At 41.6% G+C, this 17656-nt stretch overlaps 1 protein-coding gene across 5 annotated transcripts in view; it reads left to right on the plus strand.

Moving 5' to 3' along the window:
* Window positions 1-333: 333 nt before the first annotated feature.
* dnajb6b (DnaJ heat shock protein family (Hsp40) member B6b) overlaps window positions 334-17656 on the plus strand; it is a 53229-nt gene continuing 35906 nt past the window's right edge. For 3 of the 5 annotated variants that reach the window (XM_055929223.1, XM_055929227.1, XM_055929228.1), the window contains exon 1: window positions 335-542. The gene's annotated coding sequence lies outside the window, so the exon portion shown is untranslated. Of the gene's footprint in view, window positions 543-17656 lie in introns of all 5 variants that reach the window. The other 2 variants (XM_055929226.1, XM_055929229.1) reach the window with 2 other exon arrangements.

The raw sequence follows: 17656 nt of genomic DNA on the forward strand, positions 1-17656 counted from the left end.
CCCATGTAGTTTAGAAAATTCCATTACTTATTCAATGCCATTGAATGAGATTATAAAAACCCCATTTGCAGACTACATCAGGCTACGTTTGCTCAGCAGAAGGCGTGAATTTGCGTGATAGAATTTAACCTTTCCAATACTTTCGCATTCAACGGTGTTGAGTAATGTCAATGACCCTTCGAGCAAATTGGCCATTTCCAGAACATTAACAAATTTCCGCGTACCATTCACAACTGTTCCCAATCCCTCTCTCTCTAATGCAGGAAGTGACAGTTGTTCACATGTGCGCAGAGCGCATCATTTGCACAGCTCCTATTGGCATACGGGTGTTTTACAGTCACGAGACTATCCATGTATATATGACATCTGAGAAAGCGTTGCTCAGTTCAAACACTGATGAGGTACCACAAGCACGAGCAGAATTTCCGGAGACGCACAGTTTCCAACCATAGACGGATTGCTAAAAACAAAACCTAGTTAATTGGAATTCACATAGGTCAGTAAACGAAGGCACGGGGACATTTCTTCAGCTGGGGTGGAAGGTGAGCGCATTTTTTTCATTTTTTTTGGACGCTAATGTTGTCGCTGGTGATGGTTGATTTGGTGGGGCGAGGTCAACTCACGACCTCAGTGATTTTCAGGTCGGGAAAGTCGACCTCTAGAAAGATACCCGAAATTGGACTTTGAAATCTGAGTTGGATGACCATTAAAAAATCTGTCGGAGCTCGTGTTTCTTTCGAGTTCCAATTTGCCTTGAACGCAGTAATTGTGTCAGTGTTCAAATCTGCTGTAACGTCTCGTTCCTGTCAGCGTCGCGAGCCCACGTAGACCAGTGTTTCCAATTTCGGTCCCCGAGTACCCCCAACAGCACACATTTTTGTTGTAGTCCCAGACAAAAACACCGGATTCAACAAGTCAAGGGCTTGATGACAAGTACGTTCAGGTGTCCTTGTCCGGGGCCACAACAAAAATATGTGCTTGGGGTACCCGAGGACTGGAGTTGGGGAAACACTGACCTAAGTGTTTCAATGTCGCAACCTTGCGGTGTAGAGCCGCTGTCACTTGACTTTATTCTGTTGCAGCTGCGTATTTGAAGCCCTTCATTCAGCTCAAATGAACTTCACCATAGGTATAGAATATTGTTTCAATGGGTGTCATATTAGTTATTGCTTTTGATCAATGTACAGGTACCTAGCCCTTGATAATGAATCTGTGCCATTTCAGTACACATACGAGTCATTGGACGAAGGCGTCTTCAGTAAGGGGGAGTTTTGATAAGAGCCCTGATAACAGCATCACTTAGTTCATCGGCGCACAATTGGCCCAGCGTCGTCCGGGTTATGGTTAGGCCGGGGTAGGCGTCATTGTAAAATAATAGTTTTTGTTCTTAACTAACTTGCCTAGTTAAAGTTTAAATAAATATTGGTTTGGAAGCATAAAGACCTTATCTTTCATATCAGTGAGAAAGAAAAGGTTACGTTGATACACACCTTTTGTAGGGTTAGTGTTCCCACATGGCGGTATCTCCATGTTACAATGCGTGTTTAGCATAACAGATAGAAGACAGAGGGACCACCAGTGCTAATGAGCTATTTAGCATGTCAACAGAAGGCCGCCAGAAACCTGTTGTCACTGAAAAATACTATCAGCTGAAAACTCGGAAGCCGGTTGAAACAGTCTACAGTAAGTGTATATTTGCGAAATGATTTGGATGTGATATGAAAGTAAAGAGACTCATGTTTCTAGAACGTATCGCATTTGAGAATCAATTCACATTTAGATGGAGTATTTAGCTGCCAGAGACAGTCTCCCTCTGAAAATAACATATAAGGACCTTAAGGAGCAATGGTAGGCTCCCTAAGAGTACATTTTGGGCTAATGGGTACCATGCATTTATGCTGAAGGGCAGGGCAATGTTTCCCAATGACAGATGCCATATCAACAGTCACTAACTTAGTTCAATGTATTCAACCAGACAGTTCCTATGGTATTTGTTTTTGTCAGTGCAGCATTGGCATCAGAAGTATACAATATGCTAATGACACTCCTTTGATATAACATTTCAAGGAGATAGTGAAGACTTATTATTATCAAATCTAGAATGACAAAAACGCTATCTTCAATATTTACAGTTGAAGTCGGAAGTCTAGACACCTGAGCCAAATACATTTAAACTCAGTTTTTCACAATTCCTGACATTTAATCATAGTAAAAATTCCCTGTCTTAGGTGAGTTAGGATCACCACTTTATTTTAAGAATGTGACATGTCAGAATAATAGAAGAGAGAATGATTAATTTCAGCTTTTATTTCTTTCATCACATTCCCAGTGGGTCAGAAGTTTACATGCACTCAATTAGTATTTGGTAGCGTTGCCTTTAAATTGTTTAACTTGGGTCAAAGGTTTTGGGTAGCCTTCCACAAGCTTCCCACAATAAGTTGGGTGAATTTTGGCCCATTCCTCCTGACACAGCTGGTGTAACTGAGTCAGGTTTGTAGGCCTCCTTGGTTGCACACGCTTTTTCAGTTCTGCCCACAACTTTTCTATAGGATTGAGGTCGGGGCTTTGTGATTGCTACTCCAATACATTGACTTTGTTGTCCTTAAGCCATTTTGCAACAACTTTGGAAGTATGCTTGGGGTTATTGTCCATTTAGAAGACCCATTTGCGACCAAACATAAACTTCCTGACTGATGTCTTGATGTTGCTTCTAATATATCCACATCATTTTCCTTCTCATGATGCCATCTATTTTTAGAAGTGCACCAGTCCCTCCTGCAGCAAAGCACCCCCACAACATGATGCTGCCACCCCCGTGCTTCACGGTTGGGATGGTGTGCTTCACGGTTGGGATGGTGTTCTTCGGCTTGCAAGCCTCCCCCTTTTTCCTCCAAACATAACGATGATCATTATGGCCAAACAGTTCTATTTTTGTATTTTTTCTATTTTCTAGACCAGAGGACATTTCTCCAAAAAGTACGATCTTTGTCCCCATGTGCAGTTGCAAACCGTAGTCTGGCTTTTTTATGGTGGTTTTGGAGCAGTGGATTCTTCTTTGCTGAGCGGCCTTTCAGGTTATGTCGATATAGGACTCGTTTTACTGTGGATATAGATACTTTTGTACCAGTTTCCTCCAGCATCTTCACAAGGTCCTTTGCTGTTGTTCTAGGATTGATTTGCACTTTTCGCAACAAAGTATGTTCATCTCTAGGAGACAGAACGCGTCTCCTTCCTGAGCGGTATGACGGTTGCGTGATCCCATGGTGTTTATACTTTCTTACTATTGTTTGTACAGATGAACGTGGTACCTTCAGGCGTTTGGAAATTGCTCCCAAGGATGAACCAGACTTGTGAAGGTCTACAATTTTTTTTCTGAGGTCTTGGCTGATTTCGTTTGATTTTCCCATGATGTCAAGCAAAGAGGCACTGAGTTTGAAGGTGGGCCTTGAAATACATCCACAGGTACACCTCCTCCAATTGACTCAAATGATGTCAATTAGCCTATCAGAAACTTCTAAAGCCATGACATAATTTTCTGGAATTTTCCAAGCTGTTTAAAGCCACAGTCAACTTAGTGCATGTAAACGTCTGACCCACTGGAATTGTGATGCAGTGGAATAATCTGTCTGTGCATGACACAAGTAATTTTTCCAACAATTGTTTACAAAGTAGATGTCCTAACCGACTTGCCAAAACTATAGTTTGTTAACAAGCAAGTTGTGGAGTGGTTGAAAACCAAGTTTTAACGACTCCAACCTAAGTCTGTGTAAACTTCCGACTTAAACTGTATCAATTGCCATTCTTTGCCACTAAGCATATTACAAAACAATGAATTATAAAGTATTTTACTGTAAGTAATGAGGCATAGGTGATGCTTTCTTCATAAAGAGAGCACAGTAACTATTAATTATGTCATTGAATTACCACCTCAACTGCCACAAGATAGGGCCAACTGTCTAGCAGAGGACAGGAGTCCATTAAGATGCCTGAATTCCAGTGGGCTCACAATGACTTTACAGCATGGTGCCACTAATCTGGGGATTGAATGCACATCGTGTTGTTCCCTATGTCACATAAACCACGTTCTCACTAGATGCCAGTTCTGAAAACGAGTTACATTTCATGTAGCCTACATACAGAAGTTATGCATGAATTAACTTGAATGTCTGATACTGTTTGTAGTTCTATGCATCCCCCTAACTACTAGACCCGATTCTTACCATCACAGACAAATGTGAATCTAAAACAAGTTTTTTTCCCCATGAGTTTTACACTGAGTTCTTAGGAAGAGCTAATAGAATTAGGGAGAAGAACTGTCTCACTTCCCCCATATCCCTGGCTGTAACTTTTTCAGTAGTTGGCAAAGAAGTGAGTCGTCATATTTTAGAACCTGCCCCGGGCGATAGGAACCTCTGTTAGAGTAGCCTACTTCTACTGACTATCTTTCCTTTACAAAGGCATTATTGGTGAGGTTTGACTTCTTCATACTGGCCCGTACACACTCGGGTTGCTTAACACATTTGGCACAATGGTTATGATACAACCGATATTCTTGTGACGCAACGGAGTTTGTCTGCACAAAAGTATTGTCTCCACAAGAGCTGTGTAAACATTTTTGTTTGGACAAACGCTCAGTTCGATCACAACAGTTTTGTCAAATGCGTTCTACGTCAGTTGTACCAACTGAGTTTGTATGGGGGCGTTAATACTATGGACTCTAGATGATAGTCAATCCAGTCAAATAGATTTAAGAGTGTACAATATTTATAAACTGCCTGGACAAGTTGTGTGGCGCACGGCATCGTTAGACATGAGATTATGCTGGCCCCATGGGTATATGTCCAAACTCAAACAATTTTCCCCCCTCATTTTACCACAGTTGGATTTGGCAATTGAATCAAACCGTCTGGGAAGATTTAACATCTTGGCACCCTTGTGTGCTCACTTGTTTTTCTAGTTTTCATGAATCCCCATGAAAGATCTTTTAATTGCTTTCATCAGATATTGTATTCAGAAGCTTCCACCTTGAAATGTAATTTGGCACAGCACTACAGTATAATGCCAAAACAAACTGAAAATGTTTGTTTTAGTCTCGGCAACCCAGAATCGAATCTCGCAAGATTGGGCCAGATCGGCCGACCCCCAAGTGCACCCCTGCGAAATTGTGATTCGCCAGAAATAATGAGTGACTCTACAAAAAAAAATACTGGCCACCGGTAAAAATGTTTTTCATAATCCATATCCCTCAGCCTCCCGACAGATGTAACCTAACATTTTTATGTTTTGTCTTTCAAGAGACTATAGCCTAATAAACTGAACGTGTGTGAACTTAGTCTGCTCGGCTTACACACTGAGAACAAACATCTTCAGTATGCGTCTCTCTCCACTTCTAACAGGGTAGGCTCTGAGGCTAGGTACCTTGTCTGCATCTGTTCACACTAATAACCCCCCTCAACATAACCTCTGTACCTTCAGCTGTTACTCACACAACTCAGTTACCCTAGCAACCAGCTGGAATGAGAATGCAAGGGTACATTTCCTGCACCATTTGCATGCGGCTTTAAAAGTGGAACTTACAGCGTTTTAGCAACATGAAATCGTGTTAAAATCTGTTCATATACCACCCCAGCAAGAAGCGGGGGGGTTATATGCGACCACTTATATTGTCATTTACACATTTTCATACATTCATAGAATGTTTGGGTATGACGTAGAGCATTTGTGAAAAGTGGGAAAGCAGCCATACAGTTTGGCAATTAATAGACAGACACTGCAGTAAATTAAACCTCTTACATTTGGGAATTTTACAGTCCTATTGATCAAACAGCATACCTTTTCATGGGTCTCACCCTGTTGCCAATTCACATCAACAACAACAAGATCAACAGCTAATGTTAGCCAGAGTGAGATGAGGAAACGGTAGATAAACCCTCAACTTTTTCAGCTTGTAGTTGGCTATCAAAATTGCACTGCTAAACGATGGGGAATAGTAGCCTGCTCGCCCCTTCTGCAGCTTCCCTGCCAACCTGGTCTTGGAGCATTTTGTATTATTCTGTACGTAAATCACACTCCATTTAGTATGATATGTTACCTTTCGTATGGTATGTATTAATTTGTTGATGTCATCACTCACTTCATATGATATGTTAACAATTATAATTTGTGTTATGTTACAAATTTGAAAAATGTACAATATGTTATGAATTTGCAAACATACAATATGTTACCAACCACCCTAGGCCTTAACGTTTAAAAAAAAAAAATAACGTGCCCAACTTAAACTGACATTTTCTCTGGCCCAGATCGTAGAATATGCATATAATTTACAGATTAGGATAGAAAACACTCCACAGTTTCCAAAACTGATATACTGATATACTTATATCTATATATCTAGAGATAGAGATAGATAGATAGATAGATAGATAGATATATATCTGTATATATATACACTGCTCAAAAAAATAAAGGGAACACTTAAACAACACAATGTAACTCCAAGTCAATCACACTTCTGTGAAATCAAACTGTCCACTTAGGAAGCAACACTGATTGACAATACATTTCACATGCTGTTGTGCAAATGGAATAGACAAAAGGTGGAAATTATAGGCAATTAGCAAGACACCCCCCAAAACAGGAGTGATTCTGCAGGTGGTGACCACAGACCACTTCTCAGTTCCTATGCTTCCTGGCTGATGTTTTGGTCACTTTTGAATGCTGGCGGTGCTCTCACTCTAGTGGTAGCATGAGACGGAGTCTTACAACCCACACAAGTGGCTCAGGTAGTGCAGTTCATCCAGGATGGCACATCAATGCGAACTGTGGCAAAAAGGTTTGCTGTGTCTGTCAGAGTAGTGTCCAGAGCATGGAGGCCCTACCAGGAGACAGGCCAGTACATCAGGAGACGTGGAGGAGGCCGTAGGAGGGCAACAACCCAGCAGCAGGACCGGTACCTCCGCCTTAGTGCAAGGAGGTGCACTGCCAGAGCCCTGCAAAAGGACCTCCAGCAGGCCATAAATGTGCATGTGTCTGCTCAAACGGTCAGAAACATAAAGTTCATATTTATATCCAAAAATCTGTTTACTGAACATAACGCGCCAATGTAATGTTTTGCTTCCAAAACATCCGGTGATTTTGCAGAGAGCCACATCAATCTACAGAAATACTCATAAATGTTGATGAAAATACAAGTGTTATGCATGGAATTAAAGATATACTTCTCCTTAATGCAACTGCTGTGTCAGATTTCAAAAAAGCTTTACAGCGAAAGCACACCATGGAACAATCTGAGTACAGCGCCACCAAAACAAGCCATACAGATACCCGCCATGTTGTGGAGTCAACAGAAGTCGGAAATAGCATTATAAATATTCATTAACCTTTGATCTTCATCGGAATGCACTCCCAGGAATCCCAGTTCCACAAATGTTTTTTGTTTGATAAAGTCCATAATTTATGTCGTCATACCTCCTTTTTGTTTGCGTGTTTAGTTCACAAATCCAAATTCATAAGGCGCTGGCACTTAGTCCAGACAAAGTCAAAGCAGTTCCATTACAGTTCGTAAAAACATGTCAAACGATGTATAGAATCAATCTTTAGGATGTTTTTATCATAAATCTTCAATAATATTCCAACCAGACAATTCCATTGTCTTAAGACATGAAAGAATGCAGCTCGCTCTCACGGCTGCGCGCATGATTTAGCTCATGGCATTCTGCCAGACCCCTTAGTCAAACAGCTCTTATTCGCTCCCCCTTCACAGTAGAAGCTTGAAACAAGGTTCTAAAGACTGTTGACATCTAGTGGAAGCATTAGTGTACATTTGGTCCTATTGCATTTCCTATCTTGGATAGGCAATTACTTGAAAATCTACAAACCTCAGATTTCCCACTTCCTGGTTGGATTTTATTTCTCAGGTTTTTGCCTGCCATATGAGGTCTGAATATAACAGAAATCATTCAAACAGTTTTAGAAACTTCAGTGTTTTCTATCCAAATCTACTAATAATATGCTTCTTAGCTTCTGGGCCTGAGTAGCAGGCAGTTTTACTCTGGGCACCTTATTCATCCAAGCTACTCAATACTGCCCCCCCAGCCATAAGAAGTTAAGACCTTTGCTTCAAACAGTTACACATATGCTTCATTACACAATTTAATTTATGGATTCTGGCAATGACATTAACTGTAGCTTTTGTCACGAGTGGCATGTTGATGACGGATCGGTATCTCAATGCATTTTTTTGTCTAAATTACTATACATTTTGCAGTGTGCAGACCTCCACGATCAACCTGATACCACGAATAAACTATTTTAAACAAGCCTATATCAATTACGGGCATGGTTGACCACCCCCCCCCCCTCCCTCCCTGCACTTGTTCTTCTGCCGTCTCTTAGTTTTCTTCTTCAGATAATGATAGTGTTGTTGTTAGAATGATATATTATTGGATGTAATGTATTTGTATTGTTTTAATGAGTATTTGTATAGTGGCTGTGTAAATGCCCTTACCTGCCCAGGGGCTACGGGTGCAAATTAGCTTTTGGCTAACCGCGGGACATTTACAGTTGAAGTTGGAAGTTTACATACACTTAGGTTGGAGTCATTAAAACTCGTTTTTCAACCACTCCACAAATTTCTTGTTAACAAACTATAGTTTTGGCAAGTCTGTTAGGACATCTACTTTGCATGACACCATACATTTGTCCAACAATTGTTTACAGACAGATTATTTCACTATCACAATTCCAGTGGGTCAGAAGTTTACAAACACTAAGTTGACTGTGCCTTTTTTTAAACAGCTTTGAAAATTCCAGAAAATTGTCATGGCTTTAGAAGCTTCTGATAGGCTAATTGACATCATTTGAGTCAATTGGAGGTGTACCTGTGGATGTATTTCAAGGCCTACCTTCAAACTCAGTGCCTCTTTGCTTGGCATCATGGGAAAATCAAAAGAAATCAGCCAAGACCTCAGAAAAAATTGTAGACCTCCACAAGTCTGGTTCATCCTTGTGAGCAATTTCCAAACGCCTGAAGGTACCATGTTCATCTGTACAAACAATAGTACACAAGTATAAACACCATGCAACCGTCATACCGCTCAGGAAGGAGATGCATTCTGTCTCCAAGAGATGAACGTACTTTGTTGCGAAAAGTGCAAATCAATCCCAGAACAACAGCAAAGGACCTTGTGAAGAGGCTGGAGGAAACGGGTACAAACGTATTTATATCCACAGTAAAACGAGTCCTATATTGACATATTCGAAAGGCCACTCAGCAAGGAAGAATCCACTGCTCCAAAACTGCCATTAAAAAAGCCAGACTATGGTTTGCAACTGCACATGGGGACAAAGATTGTACTTTTCTGAGAAATGTCCTCTGGTCTGATGAAACAAAAATAGAGCTGTTTGGCCATAATGACCATCACTATGTTTGGAGGAAAAAGGGGGAGGTTTGCAAGTCAAAGAACACCACCCCAACCGTGAAGCACGGGGATGGCAGCATCATGTTGTGGGGGTGCTTTACTGCAGGAGGGACTGATGCACTTCACAAAATAGATGGCATCATGAGGTAGGAAAATTATGTGGATATATTGAAGCAATATCTGAAGACATCAGTTAAAACAAATGGGTCTTCCAAATGGACAATGACCCCAAGCATACTTCCAAAGTTGTGGCAAAATGGCTTAAGGATGACAAAGTCAACGTATTGGAGTGGCCATCACAAAGCCCTGAACTCAATCCCATAGAAAGTTTGTGGGCAGAATTGAACAAGCATTTTTCGAACATTGTTTAGAGAACGTAAGGTGATATCTCCAGTTTCAAGGTCTCTGCTCGGAGAGAAGAAGCCTCGTGAGGTATTGGTCGGTCACATGCATGAACCAAACGTTAGTGATATATTAATTGTGAATAATGAATAAACAAAATCATGCAAAAATGACATGTCTGTGTAAGCAGTATATAGGAGATCTAACGGGACTGACCCGAGGGAGCTCACTTCAGACCGGTACTTTATTCATCTAAGGTAGACTGACCTTTCCAGCTTGCTGTTAATAAGGAATGATTAATTAAATATTGACTGAGTGTCCCTGTGTTGAATTTCCACAACAACCATCTGTCTTATGTAACAAAACTAGACATAACATATTTGGGTGTCCCAGATTACTATGTTACGTCTAGTCTGAGACCAGGCTGTGCCTGCCAATGCATACTTGTCCCAATTCACGTTTTGACAACTGAATGGGAACTTGCCTGCCTGCCCGCCCATTTGATGCATTTGACTGACAACTAGGAAAAGGGGATACCTGGTCAGTTGCACAACTGAAATCTGTCTTCCGCATTTAACCCAACCTCTGACTCAAAACTAAGAGTTATGCTAACTGTAACAGTCATTCGGGTTCAGCATAGCTAGCTAGCAAAGAGATTCTCATTTCTTGCTTGCTCACCAAATGACACCTGCATACTGTATTTAACTGTGGCCAAAAAGATATGGCGGGAAAAAGTCGGCCACTCACCCACTCGTCCAATGACTACATCCTCCCAGCAGCTAGCTAGCTAACGTTAGGCTCCGTGTTTATTAGCTTGCTACATAAATTCAAGCTGAAACAGTGCATCCCGACTGGGTGGAGGAACCAAGCAATGTTCCAGGTCAGCTGTGATTTTACAACATTATAGTAGTCTTGGTAGTCCAACAAATATATGTTGGTGAATTATATTAATCATGCATTGAACTGCATCTATCTATTCTGACAACAATGCCTTACTCTACATCAGCGGTTCCCAAACTAAGGGTCGTGACCCCATGTGAAAATGGTGTTTCGGGAGAATTTACAAAAGAGTTAAACAAATCAAATTCATTTGAGATTCTTCATAGTAGCCACCGTTTGCTTTGATGACAGCTTTGCACACCAACTTCATGAGGTAGTCACCTGGAATGCATTTCAATTAACAGGTGTGCCTTAAGTTCATTTGTGGAATTTCTTTCCTTTAATGCGTTCGAGCCAATCAGTTGTTGTGACAAGGTAGGGGTGGTATACAGAAGATGGCCCTATTTTGTAAAAAAACAAGTCCATATTATGGCAAGAACAGCTCCAAATAAGCAAAGAGAAATTACAGTCCATCATTACTTTTAAGACATGAAGGTCAATCTGGAAAATTTCAAGAACTCTGAAAGTTTCTTCAAGCGCAGTTGCAAAAACCATCAAACGTTATGATGCAACTGGCTCTCATGAGGACCGCCACAGGAAAAGAAGACACAGAGTTATCTCCGCTGCAGAGGATAAGTTCATTAGAGTTAACTGCACCTCAGATTGCAGCCCAAATAAATGCTTCACAGAGTTCAAGTAAGACACATCTCCTGTTCAGAGGAGACTGCGTGAATCAGGCCTTCATGGTCAAATTACTGCAAAGAAACCACTACTGAAGGACACCAATAATAAGAAGAGACTTGCTTGGACCAAGAAACACGAGCAATTGACATTAGACCGGTAGAAATCGGTCCTTTGGTCTGAGTCCAAATTTGACATTTTTGGTTCCATCCGCCTTGTCTTTGTGAGATGCAGAGTAGGTGAACGGATGACTTCCGCATGTGTGGTTCCCACTGTGAAGCATGGAGGTGTGATGCTGTGGGGGTGCTTTGCTGGTGACACTGTCAGTGATTTATTTAAAATTCAAGGCACACTTAACCAGCATCACTATCCACAGCATTCTGCAGCGATACGCCATCCCATCTGGTTTGTGCTTAGTCCCACTATCATTTGTTTTTCAACAGGAAAATTACCCATCAAACCTCCATGCTGTGTAAGGGCTATTTGACCAAGAAGGAGAGTGATGGAGTGCTGCATCAGATGACCTGGCCTCCACAATTACCCAACCTTAACCCAATTGAGATGGTTTGGGATGAGTTGGACCACAGAATGAAGGAAAAGTAGCCAACAAGTGCTCAGCATATGTGGGACCTCCTTCAAGACTGTTGGAAAAGCATTCCAGGTGAAGCTGGTTGAGAGAATGCCAAGAGTGTGCAAAGCTGTCATCAAGGGAAAGGGTGGCTACTTTGAAGAATCTCATATATTTTGATTTAACCCTTTTTTGTTTACTACATAATTCCATGTGTTATTTCATAGTTTTGATGTCTTTATTATTCTACAATGTAGAAAATAGTAAAAATAGACAAACCCGTGAATGAGTAGGTGTCCCAACTTTTGACTGTGTGTGTATATATATTATTATTATTATTATTCTTGAATGTCATTCATTAATGTCTCATGAGCTTTTTTCAACTGTCCTACCCCAACAGAACCCAAAATATAAGCTTTCTTCATCCCTGTTTGTAAACGATGTAATTATAAACAAATACTGTATAGCCTCAACACCACTCTGTATAGCTGGATAATAGATATTGTAAATAGACGGTACCACAGACTGATGCATTGAACCTAAACTCGGCAACCAAGAACCACTTGGACAGCGTCAATTTTTTATTGTTTTTACCATGCTGCGCGACGATCCTCAGATCGGCATCAAAAATAACACCAATGGTGGTGGGGCGGCCTGTGGCGCCGTTTCCCCCTACTGCTGATTCTGTCTTTATTGTAGGATTGTTGCATTTGAATAAGGTATTGTCACAAGTTCAAAAAGTGATGCCCTAGACATTATCATAACTCAACTGTTTGGCCGTTCATCTAATAACATGGCACATTTGTTTTGCCCTCTCTAACAATGCCAAACTGTAATTGGTCGGGATGACCTGCATTTCCTGTCCATTAGCCAGCAGTCTAGCTCTATGCTTGGCCACTGTAACAGTTCAATACTGTGGAACGAATGGCATCGATCATTGCATTGAGTAGGGATTTGATGCACTGAGGCATTGTGGGATTGATTGACCCACATTCAGAGCTCAGGGCCACAGGTAGCTGTCAAACGCCGACAGTATTCTAATCCATTAGCTAGCACGGACATGAGGGCTGAGGGAGACTTGCAGTACGTGTGCCTTGAGTCAAGACATTGATATTTTTGAGAAAGTCATGAGATGGGTCAGTGGCCAGGGCCGTATCAGAGTAGGAGTGCTGTTCTAGAATCAGTTCCCCTGTCCATGATGTCTTATTCACTATGGTCTAAAAGCCAAGACGGATCCTAGATCAGCAGTTCAATTCTGAGACATTTTATGAATATAGGTCCTGCGCTTATCTGTATGTCTATTGAGCATGACTCTTATTCTTGATCTAGTTCTATTGGAAGGGTGCGAGAGAACAACTACAGGGAAAGGACTGAGCAAACGAAGGAAAATTACCAACGAGAGGGAAAGAGAAAGTGTAGGATGAAGAGAGGAGTGTCCCCTGCTTTGGGACAGCAGCACTGACTAGGCCTACTGGAGGTTTACCATCACCGTGCCAACCAGGAGGGGTATGAGGCATCTGCCCACCCCCCAGCTCACAAACTAACAGAGCAGAGAAGGGCACAGAGGTTATTAATAGCAAACAAACAGGATACAACTGGACTCCCAGTGGAACTGGTAAATGATTGTTCTACAAAGTTGATTTCATTGTTTACCAGCTTGTTTGTGGTTAAAGAACATATTACTTGACTACTATCCTTCATGTATCAGTTTGTTTTAAAACGTATGTTTATGCCGTTTTTCTATCTTTGGTAAGTATTGTTTGATATAGTTGACATGGCTATTAACTTTGAACATGTCTGACTTTCGCTGGTCGTGTTTTCTCCATCTATCTTTGAAGAACTTGGGCTGCTCTACGGTTTTGGGTTTAGTTGAGGACAAGGCTAATTTGACCCATAATTAGTGTGCTGTGGAGTAATGGTGTTTGTAGTCTGTTTACCTGGTTTGTGTATCTACTGAGCGCTATGTCAGAGTAAGACAAGGGAAGTTTGTGTTTAAGGTCATTTGCAGGCCATTGTAAACAGCAGAGAGATTCTTCCACTGTAGATTAATATGTAAACAGATCTGTCTCTGGCTGCGTTTACACAGCCAGGCCAATTCTGATATTTTTACCTCTATTTGGTCTTTTGACAAATCGCATTAGATCTTTTCACATCAGATATTTTTCAGAGCTGATAAGTCAAAAGACCAATTAATGAAAATAAATAATAAAATAAATTGGCTGCCTGTGTAAACGCAGCCTGTCTGTTTCTCACTCTCTTTCAGCTAGGATTTAACACTTGACGGGTTCATAGCTTTTGGAATAACAACATTTCATGGTTGAGTATGGATCGTTTGACCGTGACTACAGTGTAGTTATTAATTATTTTTGATTTGCGACAACAGACTAACTGCTACAGTAAGGTACTCGAGGCTAAGTCCTAAATGGCATCCTATTCCCTATTTTATTTTTTAAAGTAGGGGCGTGTATCAGAAAACCAGTCAGTATCTGGTGTGACCACGATTTGCCTCAAGCAGCGTGTCACATCTTCTTCACATAGGATTTGATCAGGCGGTACAGTTGAAACTGGGATAAGTCCATGAAGGACACACTTCTCCAGCAACGTCAGTGGTCATCAAAAGGTGAGCATTTCCCTACTGAAGTCAGTTACGACGCTAAACTGCAGTCAGGTCATGACCCTGGTGAGGACAACGAGCTTCCCTGAGATGGTTTCTGATGAAGGCGAAGAAGCTGGATGTGGAGGTCCTTGGCTGGCACGGTTACACGTGGTCTGCAGTTGAGGCCAGTTGTACGTACTGCCAAATTCTCCAAAATAGACGTTGGTGGCGGCTTATGGTAGAGAAATTAACATTAAATTCTGGTAACAGTTCTGGTGGACATTCCTGCAGTCAGCATGCCAAATTGCACACTCCCTCAATTTGATATCTGTGGCATTGTGTTGTGTGACAAAACGGCAGATTTTAGAGTGCCGTTTTGTTGTCCCCAGCCCAAGATGCACCTGTGTAATGATCATGCTGCTTAAATCAGCTTCTTGATATGCCACACCCGGATGGATTATCTTGGCAATGGAGAAATGCTCACTAACAGGGATGTAAACAAATTTGTGCACAACATTGAGAGCTTTGTGCGGATGGAACATTTCTGGGATATTTTATTTCAGCTCATGAAACTAACACTTTACATGTTGTATTTATATATATATATTTTTTTTCTTCTTCAGTGTAGCAGCAGATGAGATATTTCCTAGAATGTATAGTGCATACAATGTATACCTAGTGGGTGTATATAGGGAGCCAAGTGAGCGCTACAGGGGGTATAGGAAAGGAAACATATAGAGAGCAAGAGCTGTGTTTATCAAGTGTCTCAGCGTTGCCTTCAGATCACAAAGAATAAGATGACCTACACAGGGAGGGACCTGATTCTAGATCCGCACTCCTACTCTGAAATGCTCGATACATACGGCCCCTGGTCTAAAAAGGAGATCCTTCACACAACACCGGGAGAAAAATCGGCATGATTTCCTTACTGTGGCCTCACATTGTTCAACACGTAATGAAACATCCATGACTAAGTAGCAGTCATAACGTGACTAGGTCTCTGCCTGAGGCCTGGTATTCCCGGTTTATTTGGAAATCACATCAGATGTTTAAAAAGAGTACAAATGGAGCATTGTGAAACAAAAAAGTTGAGAGATAGAGATCCAATACTCCAGTCATCAAAACAGGACATGCCCTATTGTGCAAGATTACCAGGTAAAAAAGTAAATAGCTCAAGGTGCATACCTACCGATAGTACATTGTATCTGCTGAACGGCCACATGGCTAACCGAGAGAAGCAACTTTTCAACGGTGTGTCTTCTGTTAGGGTTTCCATTTCTACGTAGCCCAATGGAAGTCCCTTAGACAGCAGATCTCAATTGTAGACGGACAGGACAGAGCAGTGAGGACAGACCTGAAGTAAAGCGACATGCTCTCGGGGATTAGTCCTAAATGGCATCCTATTCCCTATATAGTGCACTACTTTTAACCATGGGCTCTGGTCAAAAGTAGTGCACTATATAAATATCTGTTGGTCACAGATGCATATCTGTATTCCCAGTAATGTGAAATCCATAGATTTAGAGCCTAATGAATTTAAATTGACTGATTTCCTTTTTATGAACTGTAACTCAGTCAAATCTTTGAAATTGTTGCAGTTCACATGTTAAAAGGGATTTTCTAAATATTAAGGCTGTATTGAAGCTTTCGGGTGCGTGGGGAATAGCTGCTCGGATTGGAGAGGAAGCAGAGCGCAAGTTAAGCTTTCCTAAATAACTGGGCCTGCCTGGAGCATATGTGACCACATTATTATTTATTCAAATTTTTATAGGACGACTTTGGAGAATGATGATCTGCAACAGACAGCACGTCTCTGTATCAAAAGTAAAAATACAGCCAGACTGGCCTGCTAAGGTGTCTTTCTAGACCTTATAAACTGTTGAGTAGACCCACAACTGATCCAAATGAAATATTAAAATCACAGGAATTTTGCGCCGTTATTGAAAATGACATTGTCACTGCAGCTGGGAGTAGATTTTTGTACTCACTTGAAAACAACAATGCAATTATTCATTGTGTTGTAGGCTAGTCTAGGGTAGGATCATTTGTATTGTCCCTAAACAAGATCAATAGGGGAGCTTTTTGAGCTGCGTGTCTCATGTCTTCACTATCCTTTCATGCGCAATGAGGGACCTGGCCTTTCTGCTGCCTATCAGCCCTGCCTATCAGGGCGATTCCCTGATCCACCTCTACGCAGACGACACCATTCTGTATACTTCTGGCCCTTCCTTGGACACTGTGCTATCTAACCTCCAAACGAGCTTCAATGCCATACAACACTCCTTCTGTGGCCTCCAACTGCTCTTAAACGCTAGTAAAACCAAATGCATGCTTTTCAACCGTTCGCTGCCTGCACCCGCCCGCCCGACTAACATCACCACCCTGAACGGTTCCGACCTAGAATATATGGACATCTATAAATACCTAGGTGTCTGGCTAGACTGTAAACTCTCCTTCCAGACTCATATTAAACAGCTCCAATCCAAAATCAAATCAAGAATCGGCTTTCTATTTCGCAACAAAGCCTCCTCCACTCACGCCGCCAAACTTACCCTAGTAAAACTGACTAGCCTACCGATCCTCGACTTCGGCGATGTCATCTACAAAATAGCTTCCAATACTCTACTCGGCAAACTAGATGCAGTTTATCATAGTGCCATCCGTTTTGTTACTAAAATACCTTATACCACCCACCACTGCGACCTGTATGCTTTAGTCGGCTGGCCCTCGCTACATATTTGTCGCCAGACCCACTGGCTCCAGGTCATCTATAAGTCCATGCTAGGTAAAGCTCTGCCTTATCTCAGTTCACTGGCCACGATAACAACACCCACCCGTAGCACGCGCTCCAGCAGGTATATCTCACTGATCATCCCAAAAGCCAACCCCTCATTTGGCTGCCTTTCCTTCCAGTTCTCTGCTGCCTGTGACTGGAACGAATTTCAAAAATCGCTGAAGTGGGAGACTTATTTCCCTCACCAACTTTAAACATCTGCTATCTGAGCAGCTAACCGATCGCCTCCGCTGTACATAGTCCATCTGTAAACAGCCCACCCAATTTACCTACCTCATCCCCTTACTGTTTTTATTTAGTTTTCTGCTCTTTTGCACACCAGTATCTCTACTTGCACATGATCATCTGATGATTTATCACTCCAGTGTTAATCT

Source organism: Salvelinus fontinalis, chromosome 7 (genome assembly GCF_029448725.1).
Source record: "Salvelinus fontinalis isolate EN_2023a chromosome 7, ASM2944872v1, whole genome shotgun sequence".
Lineage (NCBI taxonomy): Eukaryota > Metazoa > Chordata > Actinopteri > Salmoniformes > Salmonidae > Salvelinus > Salvelinus fontinalis.